The sequence below is a fragment of the Macaca fascicularis genome, chromosome 7 (assembly GCF_037993035.2).
Source record: "Macaca fascicularis isolate 582-1 chromosome 7, T2T-MFA8v1.1".
NCBI classification, from domain to species: Eukaryota; Metazoa; Chordata; class Mammalia; order Primates; family Cercopithecidae; genus Macaca; species Macaca fascicularis.
This window is the reverse complement of record NC_088381.1, coordinates 42898988-42918841: the sequence shown is the minus strand read 5'-3', so window position 1 is coordinate 42918841 and position 19854 is coordinate 42898988. Positions and strand designations below refer to the sequence as shown.

General features: G+C 47.7%; 1 protein-coding gene across 45 annotated transcripts in view; it reads left to right on the top strand.

Moving 5' to 3' along the window:
- The first annotated feature begins 9848 nt into the window (after positions 1-9848).
- Positions 9849-19854, top strand: part of MEGF11 (multiple EGF like domains 11) — a 391182-nt gene continuing 381176 nt past the window's right edge. For all 45 annotated transcript variants that reach the window (XR_012415082.1, XR_012415083.1, XR_012415084.1 and 42 more), the window contains exon 1: positions 9849-9994. The gene's annotated coding sequence lies outside the window, so the exon portion shown is untranslated. The remainder of the gene's footprint in view (positions 9995-19854) is intronic.

The following is a 19854-nucleotide window of genomic DNA, read 5'->3' as shown; positions in this document are numbered from 1 at the left end:
TCAGGGTTGTTATGAAGATAAAATGCAATAATCCCTTTTTTTTTTTTTTTTTTTTTTTGAGACAGAGTCTTGCTCTGTCGCCCAGGCTGGAGCGCAGTGGCCGGATCTCGGCTCACTGCAAGCTCCGCCTCCCGGGTTTACGCCATTCTCCTGCCTCAGCCTCCCGAGTAGCTGGGACTACAGGCACCCGCCACCTCGCCCGGCTAGTTTTTTTGTATTTTTTAGTAGAGACGGGGTTTCACTGTGTTAGCCAGGATGGACTCGATCTCCTGACCTCGTGATCCGCCCGTCTGGGCCTCCCAAAGTGCTGGGATTACGGGCTTGAGCCACCGCGCCCGGCGCAATAATTCGTATCTTAGCAAGGCACCTGCCTGTTGCGGAGTAGACATTTCATAAAAGACAAATAGTGTATTAGTCTGGTTTCACACTGCTGATAAGGACATACCCAAGACTGGGCAATTTACAAAAGAAAGGGGTCTAATTACAGACTTATAGATCCACATGGCTGGGGAGGCCTCACAATCATGGCAGAAGCCAAGGAGTAGCAAGTCATGTCTTACATGGATGGCAGCAGGCAAAGAGAGAGAGTTTGTGCAGGGAAACTCTGCTTTATAAAGCCATTAGATCTCATGAGACTTATTCACTATCGGGAGAACAGCATCGGAAAGACCTGCCCCCATAATTCAATTGCCTTCCACTGGGTCCCTCCCATAACATGTGAGAATTCAAGATGAGATTTGGGCAGGGACACAGCCAAACCATATCAAACAGTATTGGTGTTTATTCATTTTTGTGTGTGTGACAGAGTATTATAATGCATGTCTTTTTATATAATAGATGCATAAAGGCATCATATAATTTAAAAACTTTTTTTTTTTTTTTTTTTTTTGAGACAGAGTCTCATTCTGTTGCCAGGCTGGAGTACAGTGGTGTGATCTTGGCTCACTGTAACCTCTGCCTCCCAGGTTCAAGCGATTCTCCTACCTCAGCCTCCCAAGTAGCTGGAACTACAGTTGCCCGCCAGCATGCCTGGCTAATTTTTTGTGTTTTTAATAGAGACTGGGTTTCACCATGTTGGCCAGGATGGTCTTGATTCTTGACCTCATGATTCACCTGCCTTGGCCTCCCAAAGTGCTGGGATTACAGGCGTAAGCCACTGTGCCTGGCCAATTTAAAAACTTTTAAGCTTTAGTAATATTCTCCATTATCTCCAGAATAAAATTCTAGCTTGTTATCATTCAATATCTTTCTCCATCAGAGCCCAGCTCACCTTTCTAACCTTTTCCTCTCTCTTTTCTGGCAGTTACATTTTGCTCTAGCTGCCCATGGCATGTCTCCCTCGAGTGTGCCATGTGCCTCCTATCACTGTGCCATGTCAGTCTCCTCTCTCTAGTCCTTTCTTTTCACTGTGCCAAATTCTACTCATCTATTTAGGCTTGGCTCAGGTGTCACCACTTTTATCAAACCTTCCCTGATACCTTTGCAGACAAAATGAACGTGTTGGTCTTCTATGCTCTCATAGCTTCTTGTGTATACCTGGGTTGCAACATCTCTCAATCTCACATGTTACAGTAGGTCAGCTGTGTTTCAGGCTCCCCCACCAAACTTGGAGCTCTTTAAAGGTTAAGATCACATCTTATTAATCTTTGTTTTCTTTAGTGCCTACTACAATGCATGATACAATAAAAGGGCTCAATAAAAGTTTATTAAATGTAACATAGGTCGTGGGTATGATCAAAAAATCAATACATGGCTTTCAAAGGCACATTGAATTTCAACTGAATTGAAAGCTGATTGGAATTTAATTTTTTATTTATCATGAGATCTTAAATACAAAGGCATTTTGTGCAATTGTGTTTTCTAAGCCTTGAAATAATGCAATTTGTAAAGTGTTTCTAGGCAAATTGCTAAGATTTTAAAATGTGCAAGGAATTTCAGAGGATCCTATATAAACATATATCAAAATATCTCATGGGAGACTACAGTATATGTCCATCATGTAGGTGTGGACACTGAAGCACAGGAAAGAGAGCATTGAGTTATTGGAACCCTGAATTTCCTGTATAGGTTTAAATAATATTATAGCCAAAGCTGAAGTTTAAAACAGTCTTCATATTGATTCCACACACCAATTAATTAGTCTGGTAAAATACCTGGGTTGTATGTAATTGACAAGAACACACTTTATCATTATTTTTGTGTATTTGGCTTAGCATTGGCTAAGAATAGTGCTTGGCACATCACAGGCACTCAATCAATATTTGCCAAATGACCACATGAATCAGCAATCACATTTGGTGTGACCCAATCTGCATCCACTTGGGCTTGTTCAGTACAACTTGACAAATCTTTATAGAGTGCTCTCTGTGTTCCAGACACCTTGCCAAGGCGCTGAGGGTGTGACGATGAATAGCATATGGTTCCTGTCTTCACGATGCTCAAAGTCTGGAATGGGGAGCAGACACATAACAGATACATGCAGTACATTTTGGTTAGTGCAAAGAGAGGCCTGTGCACATGGTGCCAGGAAACCCAGAGGAAGGGTGTTTGGTCCAACCCAGGGCCTTCAGGGAGGATTATCTAGGAGAGAATATGCCTGACTTAGTCTTGCTGGATAAGTGAGAGTTAGTGTGAAGAAAGAGGTCGTTCTAAGCACAGAAGACATCACTAGCAAAGACAAAAATATGACATATCATTCATGGACTTATCCAATAGTCACTGATGGCCTGTTATATCCAGGTGTTGTTCTAGATGCTGGATGTATAATGGCAAACAAAGCAAAGTCCTTTTCTCGTGGAGCTTGTGTTCTAGTGGCACAGGGCCCACAAGCCTCTTTCAGCATTGCTGGCAGACAAATGTAGAGAAGGGAATGGTGGCAGAGGAAGCTGAAGAAGAGGAGGACATTTTGCTTAATGTGTGAGAATTGTGTTGATACCCTACCTACTTCGACAAAGGATCTGAGGCGCTTATAAAAAACTAATAATTTGCCAAGTCAACCTACCACTCAGCCAGAGTTCCAGACCCCCTCTTGAGAAGGAGATTCTTCTATTTCCCCCAAAGTCTGTTGGTTTCTGCAAGGAACCTGCCAAAAGTGCTGGAGAGAAGAGGTTGTTCCTGGATGCTGCCTGCTCCTAGAAATCCACCTGGGTTGATTTAGTGATTTGGGTTGTGAGTCAAGGCAGTGAGCAGGGAGCCTAGCACATAGTAAGAACTTCATAAATGTTTGTTGAATGAAAACATATGTCATTGGGAAACCATGAGGGGGAAGACTTTGTCTGTAAAACAGAGGAGTAGCTAATCCCTTTGAGCTTTGACTTGAGTCTAAGAATAAATGGCATTATGAGCTTCCTGGAAAATAAGATGGCTCCTACCCCAACACCCTGCTCAACCCAAGTCAAAGGATAAAGAGCCACAAATACAATAAAACCAATATGTTTTTATTTCCAAGTCCATCCATCCACCCATCATCCATCCATTCATCCATCCATCCATCCACCCACCATTAGACCAGGCACTATGCAAGACACTGGAGATATTGAAATGACTATGGTACTCACCATACAATGTGAGCAGGTAGACCTGTAAAGATATAATCAAACTACAGTGAGGAAAGTGCCAATCAGGGTAGGCAAACAGGTAAGGTAAAGGCACCAAGGAGGGCCTTAGTGATGAGCAGAGTTTTAAAGGATAAGACAAGTTTGGCAAGCTTAAAAGAGGATGGGAAAGTCATAAAGGCTCTGAGAACAGCAGAAATAAGATCATGAAGCACAGCTGGGCACTGTGGCTCATGCCTGTAATCCCAGCATTTTGGGAGGCCTGGGCGAGTGGATCACCCAAGGTCAGGAGTTCAAGACCAGATTTACTAACATGGAGAAACTTCGTCTCTACTAAAAATACAAAATTAACCGGGCGTGGTGGTGCATGCCTGTAATTCCAGCTACTTGGGAGGCTGAGGCAAGAGAATTGCTTGAACTTAGGAGGCAGATTGTGGTGAGCCGAGATCGTACCATTGCACTCCAGCCTGGGCAACAGAGCAAACTCTGTCTCAAAAAAAAAAAAAAAAAGAAAAAAAATCAGGAAACCCAGAACACTATGGAGGATTCAGAGTGGGCAAATAAACTGGTGTGGTATCAGGTCGAATTTAATTTAAAAGTTGGTAGAGTATTGAAGGTGAGGAGAAGAAAGAAAAGTGTTTAGAGATGCAAAATTTTCTAATTATCTGTTGCAAATAAAATGAAAACAGTGGCTGAGAATGGTGGCTTAGACCTTTAATCCTAGCACTTTGGGAGGCTGAGGTGGGAGAATTGCTTGAGGCCAGGAGTTTGAGACCAGCAGCCTGGGCAACATAGTGAGACCCTGTCTCTACCAAAAAAAAAAATTAGCTGGGCATGGTAGCCACTCCTGTGGTTTCAGCTACCCAGGAGGCTGAGGCAGGGACATCACTTGAGCCCAGGAGTTTGAGGCTGTATTGGGCCATGATCACACCGCTGCATTCCAGCCTTGGCAACAGAGTGAGACCCTGTGTGTATATGTGTGTGTGTGTATATATACATATATACATATATATGTATATACATATATACATATATACATACATATATACATATATTTATAATATATACATACACACATATATATATACACTCATACACATATACCCTATGTGTATAAATAAATATATATATAACAATATCCAAGAAGCATGATTACATTGATTTCAGTCAGAAGGCTACTCTCCACCTAATGGTGGTGTTATAATTATTCTTCTTTTGGTAGCATTTATTTACATTTGCTTTGGACCCCAAATCAAAGCAAATCAGAATATAACAAAGGTGTGTCAGTGATGAGAGTTATTTGATAGAGAATGCATTTGCTTGCACTTATGAGTAACAAGTTTGTATACTGCCAGGCAATAGCCTACTGGGGCACAAGGGCTATTTCCAGTGATTTAACTTTGACCCCTAACAAACCACATTTTATAATTACTTATTAGCCAAAGAACATCATTAATATATAACTGTACCTTATGTAAAATCCACACTTATGGATAGTTAAATTTATTCATTGAGTTCCTGAATCTCAAATCTTCCAAGGACTTTCACGAATCCCCATGATGCCTCTGAAAATTGCATTTTGCATCAGATTATCTTATTTCTGTAAAAAAAGTTTCAGAAATTCATGTTGCTTGTCTTCAGTCCACAAAGTAGAGTTTCTTCTTTTGGACAGATTGGTCTTGGACAAAGCACAACACAGAAATTGCTTCCAGATCATCTTGTGCCTGTGAGAGGATTGAGGGCTTAAGACAGCATGCATTTCACAGTGTCGTATTTGGCCCCTTTTCCTAGTAAACATGGAGGAAGGAGACCAAGAGACCCCAATCCAGGTTTTACTGGATGCAAGGAAATTCAGTATCTAATGCCACATTTTCTGGGATGGCCTAATAATGCTATAATAGTGGAGCATCATAATAAATAGTGTCATAATGTCATGATGATAACCTATAATTTAAATAAATCCATGAAAATGTAGAATGGAGAGATCTCCAGTACCAGCTACTGAGAATTAGTCACAGACTCAATTCTCAATTCAAAGCAATTGGCACTTCTGACGTTTATACACAAATAGATCTCCACCAATCTCATTAAATATTCAATCCATATTCAAAGTTATTATATATTGAACACGATTTAATAAATACAACCAAGTTAATCAAGACTTCGATTGGTGGTTGTGGGTTCATAAAAAGCTTGTGAAAAGAGTCATGCCACTGGGTCTTATTCTGATCCTCTGCCTCCCGCCCCTGTTTTTAAGAGTGCAGGAATTGTGTTATATTTGTATGTGCAAGGGGATGTTTCGGTTGTGTTGCTGTGTGTGTAGGTGTGTTGGGTTGTCATCTCCCAGTAATTTGTGCATCGGGCAGGATTGTTGTGTGTGGGTATATTTGCAGATGTGTCTGGTGTATATGGCATCAGTGTATGTTCTATCAGCAGATGTAACGCAGTTATGCAATGGTTTCTTCTCTGCACCTCATTGATGGCTAGGACCACAGGGATCCCAAAATTCTCGATAACGCTTTGGGGGCATTTTTCGAAGGTTACTTTCAGATTTGTGTATGTGCATTCGGCTCCTGAGAGTGAATGCCTCCCTAGGTTGCCTTACCTAAGTCCCAGTCCCATAGTGCAAGACACTACAGCATCGAGAAAAGAGCTTAGAACAACCTTGAGTTCAAATTCAGGTTCTGTCATTTGCTGGCTATGTGGCCTAGGGCAAGTTACCTTCTTTGGCCCTCAGTCTTTCCTCTGTAAAAGGGAAATAATAGTGCCTACTATACAGAATTGTCATGAAGTTTAAATGATACCATGTGTGCATCTTATTAATAAATTGTAGATATTTTACTTATTCTTTTAACAAGGTAAGGCCCTATGCTAGGCTTTGTATCAGATATGAAGGTAAATAAGACATGGCATTGACCCCAAATATGTTAGAGTCTGGTGGGGAGGGAGACATTCCCCTCTCAAGCACCCTGACGTACTGTGTACCACTTGAAGTTTTCAAAGACCCCACAAGTTCCGAAATCGTTCAGTCATTCAACAAATTCCAGCCATCCCTGGTTCATTTTGTGGGTATTCCTGCTTGGGGCTTTGAGTCAGAGTGCTGCAGGAAGATAGAGAGGGAAAGGTGATCTCTCATCAAGGAATGGAGGGAGAGAGAAGGAAAACAAAGAGAATTCCCTGCCTGCACACTTGATTGAAGGAAAGACCATTGTGGTCTGAGCCTTGGACACTCTGTCCAGTGTCCTAGCCTTCAGATAATTTATTTCTAAGAGGAGGAGATCCTCTCACCTTAGTCACCAGAGTTTTGGCTTCTTTACTTCTCACCCTTGTCCAAGCCAAAGTGTGCAGAGGGAGCAATTGCACTTGCTTGTGGTCATATAGCCAACACATGACAGAGCCAAGGATTTGAACTCAGGCTTCCTCTTCCAGATCCCCTACTCTGCTTCTGCTCCTTTTTTTTTTTTTTTTCTCGCAACATCAACCAGGTATGTAAACTTTTTGATAGCAGGGTTTATAGCATAGAATAGTGGATTTTTATCTCAAATATGGCCTTCAATGAGTAGCCTGGGCTTAGATGGCATAGCTTCCAAAATGAACTTGTTGCAGCCAGTTGAAGGTGGATATGGCAGTGGGCTGTGCAGAGTGGCGCCTCCTGTAAGTAGGCACTCAGAGACTGACAAATGAATGATGGATCATGGGCTCTAACGTGACCCCCAGCCAACCTCAGAGATGTTTGCTAAAAGTGTTTCTGGCTCTGTTGGGACATGTGTCCTTGGAGCCTTGCCATCTGGGTAGGGAAGGTGCAGCTTTATAGATCGGTGTGGCTTTTTAGAGTGTGGCAGAAAACCAGACAATCCCTAGCCCAGCGTGGAGGGGCCAGCAATCCTCAGACACACAATTCAAGCCTGGCAGGTGTGAGTGTGTGAGAGAAGAGGGTGGGAGTTGCTTCCTATTTATTGCTCATTGAGATGGGATGAGATGGGAAGACCTGTCTACCTTCCCAAACCTATCAGAACTAAAGTCTGAGACTTATAAGTGGATGGCTACCAGGTAGAGGGAGGGTTGTGGGGCATGGTGGGGATCGCAACTCATAATGAAAATGGGAATGTGAAGATGAAGGAAAGATATGCAAAACCCTACCTTGTGCAGTATTAATTGCTCACAGTAGTCAAGTGCTACTCTGTGTCAGTAACTGTGCTTCGGTGCATTATGTGGTTTAATCCTCACACAGCTCACAGCACTATCATCATTCCCATTTTACTGATAGGGAAACATGTTAAGTGACTGCCCAGTGTCACAGTTAGTAAGCAGTGTAGCAGGCATACAAATTTGGCATCTATGATACCCACAAACTGTAGCACCTCAGAGCTGGAGAAAATCTTAGAGAACATCGAATTCAGCCTCTTCATAGTCAGGTGGGGAAATAATGCCAGCATGGGGACAGCCATGGACCAAGGCCAGACAGCTGGTGAACAGCAGCCCTCAGATTTGCCTGCAGTCGGGACTAGGGTGAGGCAGGGAGGCTCTGAGGGGAGAATTTAAGGAGGCGCTCACCCTCAGTTGCAGACTCTGAGGGTGAGCACTTCATGTGCCCCACTCGAGTCTCAGCCTTGAGCAGATGCTTCTTCTGGTTTTGTGGTGTGAACCACAGAGGCCCAGGCCGGGCTTTATTGACTTGATTTGATATCCCAAAGAGAGGAATGAATAAAATATTTGTGCAGAGCTTTGCCGGCACCCCAAAGTAGATTTTTACCCAGGGGCTGAGCGGAGGTTCTGCTTCTGGTTGTACTTCTGGTTCTGCTTCTGGTTGTGTACCACAGCAGGAGAACAAACTCTGGCCCCAGAAATTAGGGGTGGAACTAGGAGAATCCTGGTGGTGTCGGGCCGCAGGTGGACTCCATGGGAAAGGAGACCCCACGTCTCTCCTCCGGACTCCACTGGGCTGAAATGAGGAAGTGCCAGGAAAAGCTTCTAGCGGAGGGACTTGCCCCATCAGACCCAGAATGGCCCGGGAGGGCTAGGTGCTCAGACTCGCGGACAGACACACAGCTCCCAGTCTCAGGCATTAGGCCTGTTTTATTCGCAAAAATTCATCGCCCTAGGTGTGTATAACCACCTTTCCAACCCTGGGCCTTTCCGCTACGGTTTTAGTTGAAGAACAAAAGAAGGCAAACCCCACTAGCAAAGGACCCTGCCACCACTCCTATCCGGTGTAAGCGGGAGTCAGCCCACATTTCCTGGAGAGGGGTAGGAGGTGGAGGAAAGGGGGTTCCCCGCACCACTCTTAAGAGCCAGGTCTTTACCCCCGTCTGGCTTGGCCTCACTAGGAGTGTCGCGGGGCAGCCAGGCGGCCCCAGGTGCTATAGCAGAAGGGGAAGGCTTCCTCCCCATGGCCCCGGGGACTTGGGCGCAAAAGCAGGCAAAGGGACGGGAACGAGCTGACCGGCCTCGGGCACCCTCGCACTTCCCTCATCAGCGCAGGAGTCCAGTACCACTCCACCAGGAGCGGTGGGCGTCTCGACCTTGCCTGGAGTAGACCTCGGCAAGGCAAGTTCCTTGCCCTCTTCTCTTTGGGTCTCAGTTTCCTCATCTCACCAGGCACGGCTCAGCCCGACTTGGGTCTTAACATTTTGAGTTCTTTGCTTTTCTTGCCTTTTTCCTGGCCCAGACGTTTCTCGAGCACCTGTCTTGAATCCCTGTCTCCGGCCCTGCCCATCCCTCTCGGTCCTCGGCCAGTTAGGAGCATGGCCTGGGGGTGCCCCTGGCTCCCTTTAACCCCACCCCCAGCCCCATCCCCGGGATCTCCCATCCAGAGCACAGAGGAGGAGGCTCGCAGGCCGCTCCGCTCCCCCAGGAGGGAAAGGAGGAGTAGGGAAGAGAAAGGGGAGTAGACTCGCGAGAAGGTTAGCAGGAGAAGAAAACAGAAAATAGAAAAAGAGGGAGCAAGATAAATAAGCAAAAGAACGAAAGTGGGGAGGAGGGAGGTGAGATGCTGGAAAGGGATGAATCGGAGAAAAGGGGGAATCCAAAGGCAAGCTGAAGAGAGAGGCTGAAGACAGGAAAAAGAACGAACGAGCGCGCGCGAAACAGCAGGGTCTGAAAGGACCAAAGAGAGAGAAAGAGGAAAAAAATGAGGGGGGTGTGCGGGAGAGCGGAGAGAGGGAGCTGCGAGCCGGGAAGAGGGAGGCTGGGAGGGAAGGAGAGGGAGGGGCCGAGGGACCAAGAAGGTGGGGGCAGGCTCGGCAGCAGCCGCCGCGGCTCCAGCCGCCCGCCTGCTCGCTCGCTCGCTCGCTCAGTCGCTCCTGGTGCCCGCTGCCAGCCGCCCGGCTTCCGGCTGCTCGCGGCCCCCGGCTCCTGCCTGGCGCTCTGGCCAGGCTCGGGCACCGGAGGACAAGACCGCGCGACTGGCCGGCCGAGCCCTGGGCCGGCCGCGGGAGCAGGTAGGTGGCTCGGTGGGGACCGCGAGGACGCGGAGCCTCGGACGCCGGGGGCACCAGGGGACGCGGGGGTGGGGGTTCCGGTCTTGGGGAGGGGACTTTGCAGCCCCGCGACTAACTTTCCACCAGCTGCGCGGACCCCCGGCCGCCCTGCCCGAGTCCGGGCTGCCGAAGCCGAGTTTGGCACGGGGAGGAGGTGGATGCTGGCGGTTGCGGGAGAGCCAGGGGGTCCGACAGGACGTGAGGCGTCTCAGTGTGGGCAGGCGCAGCCCTCCGGCTGCAGTCGGGATGCAGTGTCCGCGGCGCCTCCACGTGCGGGGGAAGACCCGAGAGCAGCGGCGAGGCGCGGGTGTCCCGGGGAGGGCGCCCGTCCGCCCCCTTGAGTCTGGGGACTCCGCTCTCAAGCCGCCCCGAGTGTGCCGGCTGCACTCACTACACTGGCGCCTTCCCCGCCGGGGTCGGGACGCAGAGCCTGCGGGGATGCAGCAGGTTTTCGGCGGCGGCCGCCCTTGCGCCTTGCGGCCGCCAAGCCCCAGCAGGTGCCGTGCACGCTTTTGCTTTTGGGAGAAGAGGGGCGGAACGTGTATCCCCCTATTTCTTTCCCATCCCGTCGCCGTTACTCTATTCCGGGAAGTCCAGGACCTGGGCGGCCTTGTTGGTTGGCTCCCAGGACAATCTTCCTGCCCTAGGCTGCGACCCTGGCTCCCAAAGTTAAAGGAGAAGCAAGTCACTCTCTGCGCGCGCCTGGAGCGTGGTCCCGAAGTTCCCAACTTCTCGCTCAGCCGTGGGCGGTAGTGTTGGAGGTGGGGAAATGGGTGGTGGTTGTGGCTCCTTGGAGCTGCCGAGCGCAGCCGTCTTCCTCCTGGACTTGGTTTATTTTCCTAATTTGTTAGAAAAAATACTACTTAAAAATAGGCAGAATCGCTCCTCGCGGGCGTCAAGGTCCGTGAGTGGGACGCAGCCGTCCCTGTCCTGAGCCCGGGAGCGCCGAGCCTCGGCGTGGCAGTCCCCGGAAGCCCCGAGCCCAGGCGGCTTCTCCCGGACCTGGACTCGCGGGCTCCATCCCGCGGCAGCCGCGTCTTGGGATCCGTGCCCCGCAACCCGCGCTGCGAGGCCAGTGTGACTGTCTCCCGGGTGGTCATGTTCTCCGGAAAAATATTTCAAAGTGGCTCCGCTTCAGGATCACCCACTTTCCATCCCTCCAAGAGCCGAGAGAACAGGGTCTGCGGCGGGTTGGAGGAGACCTTTGGGATGGTTTGGGCTCCCGGCCATCTCGGCTCGCTCGGGTTGGGGTCCTCGCGCACCGGCACCAGCGCCCCTCCGGCGCTCTGCTGGGGCAACAAGGGTTAAAGCCCCGGCCTGGCGGGGGAGAGCGGGGGAGAACCCGCGGCGGCCGGCTGGGGCATTCGAAACCTGCAGGGGACTCCGTCCTGCTAGCTCCCGGAGTCGGAGGGGCAGGATTCGCCGACCTCTGCGGCTTCTCGGAGCCAGCGGAGCCCCGGCCCAGCAGCCCTCTTTGTTGGAGTGCTGTCGGGAGATTCTCTTGAGAGGTTTAGGGGGTTTAGTGGTGCCAAAACCTCGAGGCTTTCCGGAGAGGGTCCCTCTGCCGTCACTCCCTGCAGACTGGGCGGGGTGCCCCGAGGGCGCTGAGCAGACGTTGAGCATCCTCTGCTTCTCTGGCGGATTTTCCTGGTGCACACCATGCATCAGCTCTCTCCGGTGCTCACATTTTGTTTAAGCCGCTAGAAATTCGAGGTCTAGGACTGCAATCTCGCCACTTCCTCCCACTAACAGATCAGCAAACTGAGGTCCAGAGAATTGAAAGGACTTGCTTAGAGCTGCTATACGGGAGGAAGAGTAGGTAAACCAAGTCTCCTGACTTCCAGGTCAGGGCCTTTTCTAGTAGTCCACACTAACTTTATTGCTTTCTTCGCACAGGGCAGGTGTTCCTAGTCAGGCCACTGCACATCCTTGACAGGCTTGAGGGCTGAGTGTGTGTGAGGTTAGAGGCAGAGGACCTGTCTCTGGATTTTCGGGTTAGGTGCTGTGCTGGGAGTATCTCCCAGGATAAATCACTCATGTGACAGTTTGTTGTGTACCTGTTCTGTCCCTGCACCGGGCTCTGGGGGTAAATGGAGCCCACACACAGGGCTCAGCTCCGTCAGGTGCAACCCATAGGGAAAGAGAAACCATTGTTTTGTAGTCAAGGAAGTGAGTGCATGTAGACATTCTCAGGTGAAATCACTTCAGGAGGAGTGGTTTTGGGATAGTCCCTGGAGAAGGCAAGATTAGGAGCTGATAGGTAGGTTTCCAGTTGGGGAAGGAGGGTTGTCAGGATACAGGGCTTGAGTCCTAAGAAGGAGGCAGGAAAGCTGATTAAGAGGCTGGTCAAAGCACAGCACTGTCAGGGCCAGTGAGCACTGGGCCTTTGAGTGAGAATCGCTAGGGAAGTTAGAAGAGCCAGTTGCTCAGAGCTCAAGCGCAGAACCTGGTCCCAAGGGACTTCTAGGCCTACACTTAAGGTGAGCAATTGGCTGTCAAGTCAGTGCCCCATGAGCCAAGGGTGGTGGGGTCAGAGGGGCTATTTTCTGGCTTTTGCTTCTTTTCTTCTTTCTCATCATTCCCAGGGGTTTCAATCATTCTCATTCTTTTGCCCCTTCTCTCTCTCTTTTTTTTTTTTTGAGACAGAGTCTCACTTTCTCACTCAGGCTGGAGTACAGTGGCACAATCTTGGCTCACAGCAACCTCTGCCTTCTGGGTTCAAGTGATTCTCCTGCCTTAGCCTCCCAAGTAGCTGGGACTACAGGTGTGCACCACCATGCCAGGCTAATTTTTGTATTTTTAGTAGAGATGATTATTTGCCATGTTGGCCAGGCTGGTCTCAAACTCCTGACCTCAAGCGATCTGCCTGTCTCAGCCTCCCAAAGTGCTGGGATTACAGTGAGCCACCGCGCCCGGCTCTTTTGCTCCTTCCCAACCATAACTTTTAGCTACTTCAGTGTTCCGAACTTATGAAAGGCAGGAACATGCAATCAGCAAATAGTTCTTGAGCTCCTTCTTTGTGCCAGGCACTGGGCTAGGCCCCTGGGATACGGCAATGAATCAGACAGGAAGAGTCCCATACCTTGTGATGTTGACATTCTAGGCTGTATCCTCCATAGGCTTAAAGTCTAGTCATAGAACAGAGGCAAATACACAAATTATGTCTGAAGAAGTCCTGAAATGGGACAATACAATAGAGAATTCTGAACCTCCCCTCTAGTGGTTTAAGGCTCCAAGGTGAAAGGTTTGAAGTTGTTGGCTATGAGATTTGGAGATTCTGTGGGCTTCCATGACCCCAGCTCCTGGTTGCCAGGGGTAACCCAAAGGCAGCTGCAGTGGTGACCTTAGATGCCGCATTGGAGAACTGCTGTACAGAGCTTCTGCCAGGAATGGAGCTGGTGAGTGTTGGCAACTACGATCTTGCTAGGTATCCATAGAGACTGGTGCCAGGTAACCATGTGCCTCTTAAATTCCAGCATCCACAGCTGTTTGGCATGCTCTGGAGCCCCACTGTACAGATGGGTAAATGGAGCCCTGAATCTGTAGACTGGGACAGCTGTGCAGTAAGAGGGGCCCAGCCCGTATAGAATCCAGGTGTTCCCTGATACAGGATTCAATTTAAAATGCCGCTCTTTTCTTCCTAGAAAAACATTTCTTCCTTGCAGACTAGTGGTTCTCAGATTTCAGCGTGGAGGGCTTGTGAAAACACAGGTTACTAGTCCACACTCCCAAGTTTCTGATTCAACGGGTCTGGAGTGGGTCCAGTAATTTGCATTTCTAAACAAGTTCCTAGGTGATGCTGATTCTGTAGTTCTAGAGACCACGCTTTGAGAACCAATGTGGTAGAACAAGGGAAAGTGAATGATTTTTTGAGATTATAAGATAGGGGAGCCTGGAACGAAGGCTGTGATTTAGCTCCAGGAGCTCACAGGACTTGCTATGTATATCCTTCTATGTACCTCCCCTCCCCCTCACCCCCAGGAGGCCATAGAATTAAAAGAATATTTTATCTTCATCAGCACACACAGAGAGAATATATTGCAATATAATTAGGGAATAAATAGGTGTTGTGTATTGGATGTAGATTCCATGCCTGGTGGCTCTGTGGGGGTTTATTATAGCAGTGTTATAATTGAAAAGGTGTCATCCACTCCGAAGCCCCTCATGAAACTTTCATGGCCTGGGTGGTCATTGTCCAAAAAAACATGTCTTCTTCATTAAAAGACTGAAAGTCAGAGAGATTGCTTCTCCTGCTAACGGGACTATCTGTGTTTCATTTGACAGTAACTGTGCAATGTGTTCTTAATGAATTGTGCAGGGGGAGCAAACAACAACTGAACAGCCAGTGTGAACAGAGAGGGACTGAATGAAGTCCACATCACAGGTTCACAGGTCTGTTTGTTGAGCATCTCAAAATGTTTTGAAACTCTGTCTCTCTGTCTTCCTGTATTTCTGATATGAAGCTGTATCTCAGCAGGAAGAGGAGAGTTTGTGTTTCAACTTAGCTGACCGGGTAAATGTAACAGCATACTTTATCCCCAAAGTGTTAATTAGACCCAAAAGAAAAGAACCATAAAGCAGTTGTTCTCCTAAACGCCGGCATTTTTCATCTGGATTCTATTTATTGATTATTTTATAGTTGAGAGGGAGCAAAAATCCATGTTTTTATAGCCAACAAAGCTGGCTGCAGTAATTATGCAGGCTCAACATGTCTGTTCTGGAGCTGGAAGTTGGAATTCAGTCTGACTCTCAAACATTTGGGTGAGATCTAATTGAAAAAGACATTTCAAAGAACAAATATTTAGGAATGAGGAGTTTCGCTGATGGTCTCTCTGGGCCAAATGTGAGTACCTTGCTTTTAGTTTGATCCTCAGAGGTGGGAGGAGATCATGGAGAAGGACCTGGTCAGTAATGTTGAGACCACAGTCAAAATGTGAGGCTGAACTTAAAGATAATCAGTGAGGCTTAGTAAAGGGAAGAAAGATGCTTTCAGGGAATATATGCCCTGTACCTGGTGAGCAAGGGGAAGATCAATTAATCAAATACAGATTGAATACTTACTGAATGCTCAATCTTGGGACAGGCACCATGAGGGCAGGGGCCAGGACTTTTACTAGTTATATATCTTTCATAATGATAGTGGTTAGCTCAGGTATCCATTGTAACAAAAACCCTTGATTGGAGTGGGCATGAAGGCTGCAAGTGACAGAGAAGCTGAATTCAATGTGCTGAAACAGTAAGGAATTTAGTGTCTCCCATAACAAGAAGTCTGGGCTGTATCTGCCCTATAATTGGTCCTTTCAGTGGTTCAACAGCATCATCAAAGATCCCGATGCTTTTCATCTTTCCTGTTCCTAAGATCACAAGATGGTGGCAACAGTTCCAGGTGTTATATCCTCACCATCATGAGCAGAGGCAGAAAAGGCAGGAGGGAGCCTTACCCAGAAGCCCCTCAGCAGACTTTCACTTTTGTCTTATTGGCCAGAATTCTGAATCATGTGTCATGCCTAAGCCAACCACAGGCAAGAGAAGGGAATCATTGTAATTGACCTGTAACAATTTTTTTTTTTTTCTTTCTGAGACGGAGTTTTGCTCTTATTGCCCAGGCTGGCACTGTCTCGCCTCAGCCTCCCGAGTAGCTGGATTATAGGCATGCGCCACCATGCCCAGCTAATTTTGTATTTTTAGTAGAGATGGGGTTTCTCCATGTTGGTCAGGCTGGTCTCGAACTCCTGACCTCAGGTGATTTGCCAGCCTCGGCCTCCCAAAGTGCTGGGATTACAGGCATGAGCCACCATGCCTGGTTGAACAATCTTTTTTTTTTTTTTTTTTTTTAAAGGGATCTCCCTCTCTTGCCCAGGCTGGAGTGCAGTGCTGCTGTCATAGCTCACTGCAGCCTCAAACTCCTGGAATCAAGTGATCCTCCTGTTTCAGCCTTCTGAATAGGTGGGACCACAGATGCGCACCACAGCACCTGGCTTGGCCTAGAACATTCTTGATTTGTGTATTGGGCCTCAGAGAGGATCAAAATTAGGATTCTTTTGGAAGGGTGAAAGGAGCAACTAACAGTGGCTGCCATAGAGCTCAAGACATGGGCTTGAATTATCTTTCTACTCATTTTAAGCCCTGTTTTTCACCTCTTGTGCCCCAGTTTACTGAACCTAGGATGGGGATCTATTGGGAAGATAAATCTGAATTAGCACCATAATTATACTTGATTAGTACAAGAGAGTGGAAGATTATTTGTAAATTGATCTCTGAATCAAAGAATTTATAATCATCTAATGCAGGGGACATGTGAGGACTAGACCATCAAGATCATCAAATGGAGAACAGAACTGGAGAATAAATAATCATGACTTGCAGACCCACTATTAAAGGAGGAGCATGACATCAATGGGAGCCATAGTAGCTAGGGAAGGCTTCCTGGAGGAGGTTGTTCATGGCTTGTACTGAAACTCCAGCACTTAAGTGTGGATAGGTTATAAAATCTTTCTGCCCAACTTGTTTCCTCTTGCTTTTTCTGTTTTTTCTCAGTGGTGAAATGGGATCATTTGGTCAAGATAAAAATCTTGTCTCTACAATCACAGTGGCTTTGATACTCAGTCCAAATATGGTCAGTACTGACCAGCATGATTCTGGGAGGGAGGTCACAGTGATTCCCTCGCCAGCCCTAGATTCCTGGTTTCCAGTCCTGGATGGCCCATCAGTCTCCATGTCTCAAGCCACGTTTCAACTCCTGATTAGATATTATTATTATTATTAGTTTTGAGATAGAATCTTACTCCTGTTGCCCAGGCTGGAGTGCAGTGGTGCAATCGTAGCTCACTGCAGCCTTGACCTCCTTGGGTCAAATGATTCTCCCACCTCAGCCTCCCAGGTGGCTGGGACTACAGGTGTTGCCACCATGCCCAGCTAATTTATTTTTATTTTTATTTTTGGTGGAGATGGGGTTTTGCCGTATTGCCTAGGCTGGTCCTGAACTGCTGGGCTCAAGCAATCCACCCACCTCAGCCTCCCACAGTGCTGAGATTACAGGCGTGAGCCACTGCACTGGGCAGATACTATTATTATTAAAAGCAGTATTTGAATGCCTGGCTGCCATCATTAAACCTGTGTGCCTAAACTGAAATCTAATGTTTTCTCACCTCTCAAGTCATCTTCCCTTCTGGATTCTTCACTTTTGTTGCTGGCAAAACCACCTTCCCAGATGTTTGGGCTCAAAACCTGAGCATGTACCCCCGCCCCCAATCCATACACTCTGCTTGCAATACTCAAGCATTGACTTGCCTTTTAAAAAATAATTAATTAATTAATTATTTTTGAGATGGAGGCTTGCTCTTGTCACTCAGGCTGGAGTACAATGGCGTGACGATCTCTGCTCATTGCAACCTCTGCCTCTTGGGTTCAAGCAATTTTTGTGCCTCAGTCTTCTGAGTAGCTGGGATTACAGGCATGCGCCACCATGCATGGCTCACTTTTGTATTTTCAGTAGAGACAGGGTCTCACTGTGTTGCCTGGTCTCGAACTCCTGACTTCAGGTGATCCACCCACCTCGGCCTCCCAAAGTGCTGGGTTTACAGGCGTGAGCCACCATGCCCAGCTGCCTTTTGGTTTTAGGATGTTTCTTGGATATGTTCTCTCCCTTCTGACGTGAGAAATCCTCTCTGCTCAGGTCCTCTCCATCTCATGTCGGGTGATGGCACTGCCTCCTACTCTGCCATCCTCAGAGCATAGTGCATGGGTGTATGTGGGGACTTGTGTCTTTGGGAATAGTCTATGGGGGTTCTGTAAGTGGGATAGTTTTTATAAATTCTACTGAGGAGTAGAGTCTCTGCAATGAGTCCAGAATTCATGGCTGCACATCCCATATGTTGCTGTGGGAGCCATTTTCCAGCCTCTCATCTCTTTCCCCTTCAAATCATACTGATGCATTGGTTTTGGTTTGTTTGTTTTTGGAGACAGGGTCATGCTGTTGCCCAGGCTGGTGTGCAGCAGTGCGATCATAGCTCACTTCAGTCTTGAACACCTGGGCTCAAGCTATCTTCCTGCCTCAGCCTCCAGGGTAGCTGAGACCACAGGTGTATGCCACCATGCCTGGCTAATTTTTTTTTTTTTCCTTTTTTGTGGAGATGAATCTTCCTATATTACCCAGGCAGGTCTCAAACTCCTGGCTTCAAGCAATCCTCCCACCTCGCCCTCCCAAAGTGCTGGGATTACCGGAGTGAGCCTGACCTAAAACATTGTTTTAATCAACTCATTACCTTACATTTTTTTTCCATAGCACTTACCAGATAAGCCCAATTTCCTCAAATAGACAGTTGAAAGTCTCTCGACAGTCTGCCTGCATCCTGCCTCCCCAGTCCCTACTTGCTCACTGCTGGGACTCACCATTATGGCTGACTCAGCTTCAAGTTTTGTCTTTCCCTGTGTTTAATCCAAATCACCCTTTCCTTTAAGACCAGTGTTAGTCCTGCATCTTCAGGTGACCTCCCCTCACTACTGGAGCCCACAGTGATATCCAAGCATTGATCTTTCCCTCCCGTGGACTTCTGTAGCAATTATTGCCCACACCACAAATTTGGTACTTAATATACTGCTGTTGTCATTGATAACATTTTATTGCTATGTTTATTGTCTTCCCAGTTGGATATAAGACCCCTGGGACCCAAGGCGGTAGGGGAGGATGTATCTGTCTTTATACCCAGGGTCGTGGCCAGCAAGCACATAGCACTTCGGTATTTATTGAATTAGTAAATCATAGGAATAGATTATTTACCTGAGAAATCAGTTAATCTTCACCCTTTTTTCTTAACCTCAGTTGGGGGAAGGGACTAAATTTAATGAATTCCTGCTCTGTGCTGGGTACTACTTTAGGTGATTTTTAGGAAAGATTTTAACTGAGCCTTGCAACCATCCAGTGAAGCCGGGATTCTTGGTGTTATCCTGTAGATGAGGAAAGCGTGGCTGTGGGAGAGGTGGGTGGCTTTCCGTGCTCACTCAGCCAGCTGGACAGTAGTGAGGGGCAGGGCCATCTTCTTTCCTCTATGTTTTCTATTGCATACATCTTCCTGAAGTTGTCCTGACCTGTAGGCGCCTGTTCTCCCAGTCTTTTTTTCCTTGTGTCCCACTGTGCCCCACTGCTTTGCTGCATCCCCAGGACTTTGGAATAATTCAGGAACCTCTGAATTCTAGCAGTGGACTCTGAGCTTTCTGGTGGAGCAGGTAAGATGTGCTCCTTGGTGCAGAAAAGAGGGGTAGAGCCAGTAAAGAGCAGGAGAGGACTTACTAATGGGCCTCAGGTCTCCAGAAGGCCTTGGATGACAGTGGGCAGGACATAGAACCTTCTTTGGGGGTGCCTGGGAGGAGTGGGTGATGTTTACTGCAGGAGAGATGAGGTGTGAGATCATAACAAGGGCCACCATTGTTAGGGCCTCGCAGTTGAGCAGGCACTTTTCAGGTGCACGTATTTTCTAGACTGTGTCTTACAACAACTTTGTAGAGCAGGTTATTGTCCTCAGAACAGGGTGTTAAGGAGTTCAAGTAGCTTGCGCCAAGTCACACCCCGACTTGATGCCTGCCTCCCGATAGTTAGTAACCTCGAGTGACAACAGGCTTGGTTTTCCAGAGGCTGTGTGGCACCATGTGAGGGCGCCATGCTTCCTGAGGTAGGGGCTTCATGGTATGACCTTTGAAGGACTGTTCTGGAATTGATTCTGCAGGTCAAGGTAGAGGTGACTTAGGGCCTATCTTTACTCAGAACAAACATTATTTAAAACCTACTCCTGTCCTTCCCCTGCCTGACCTGCCTGGTTTATCAT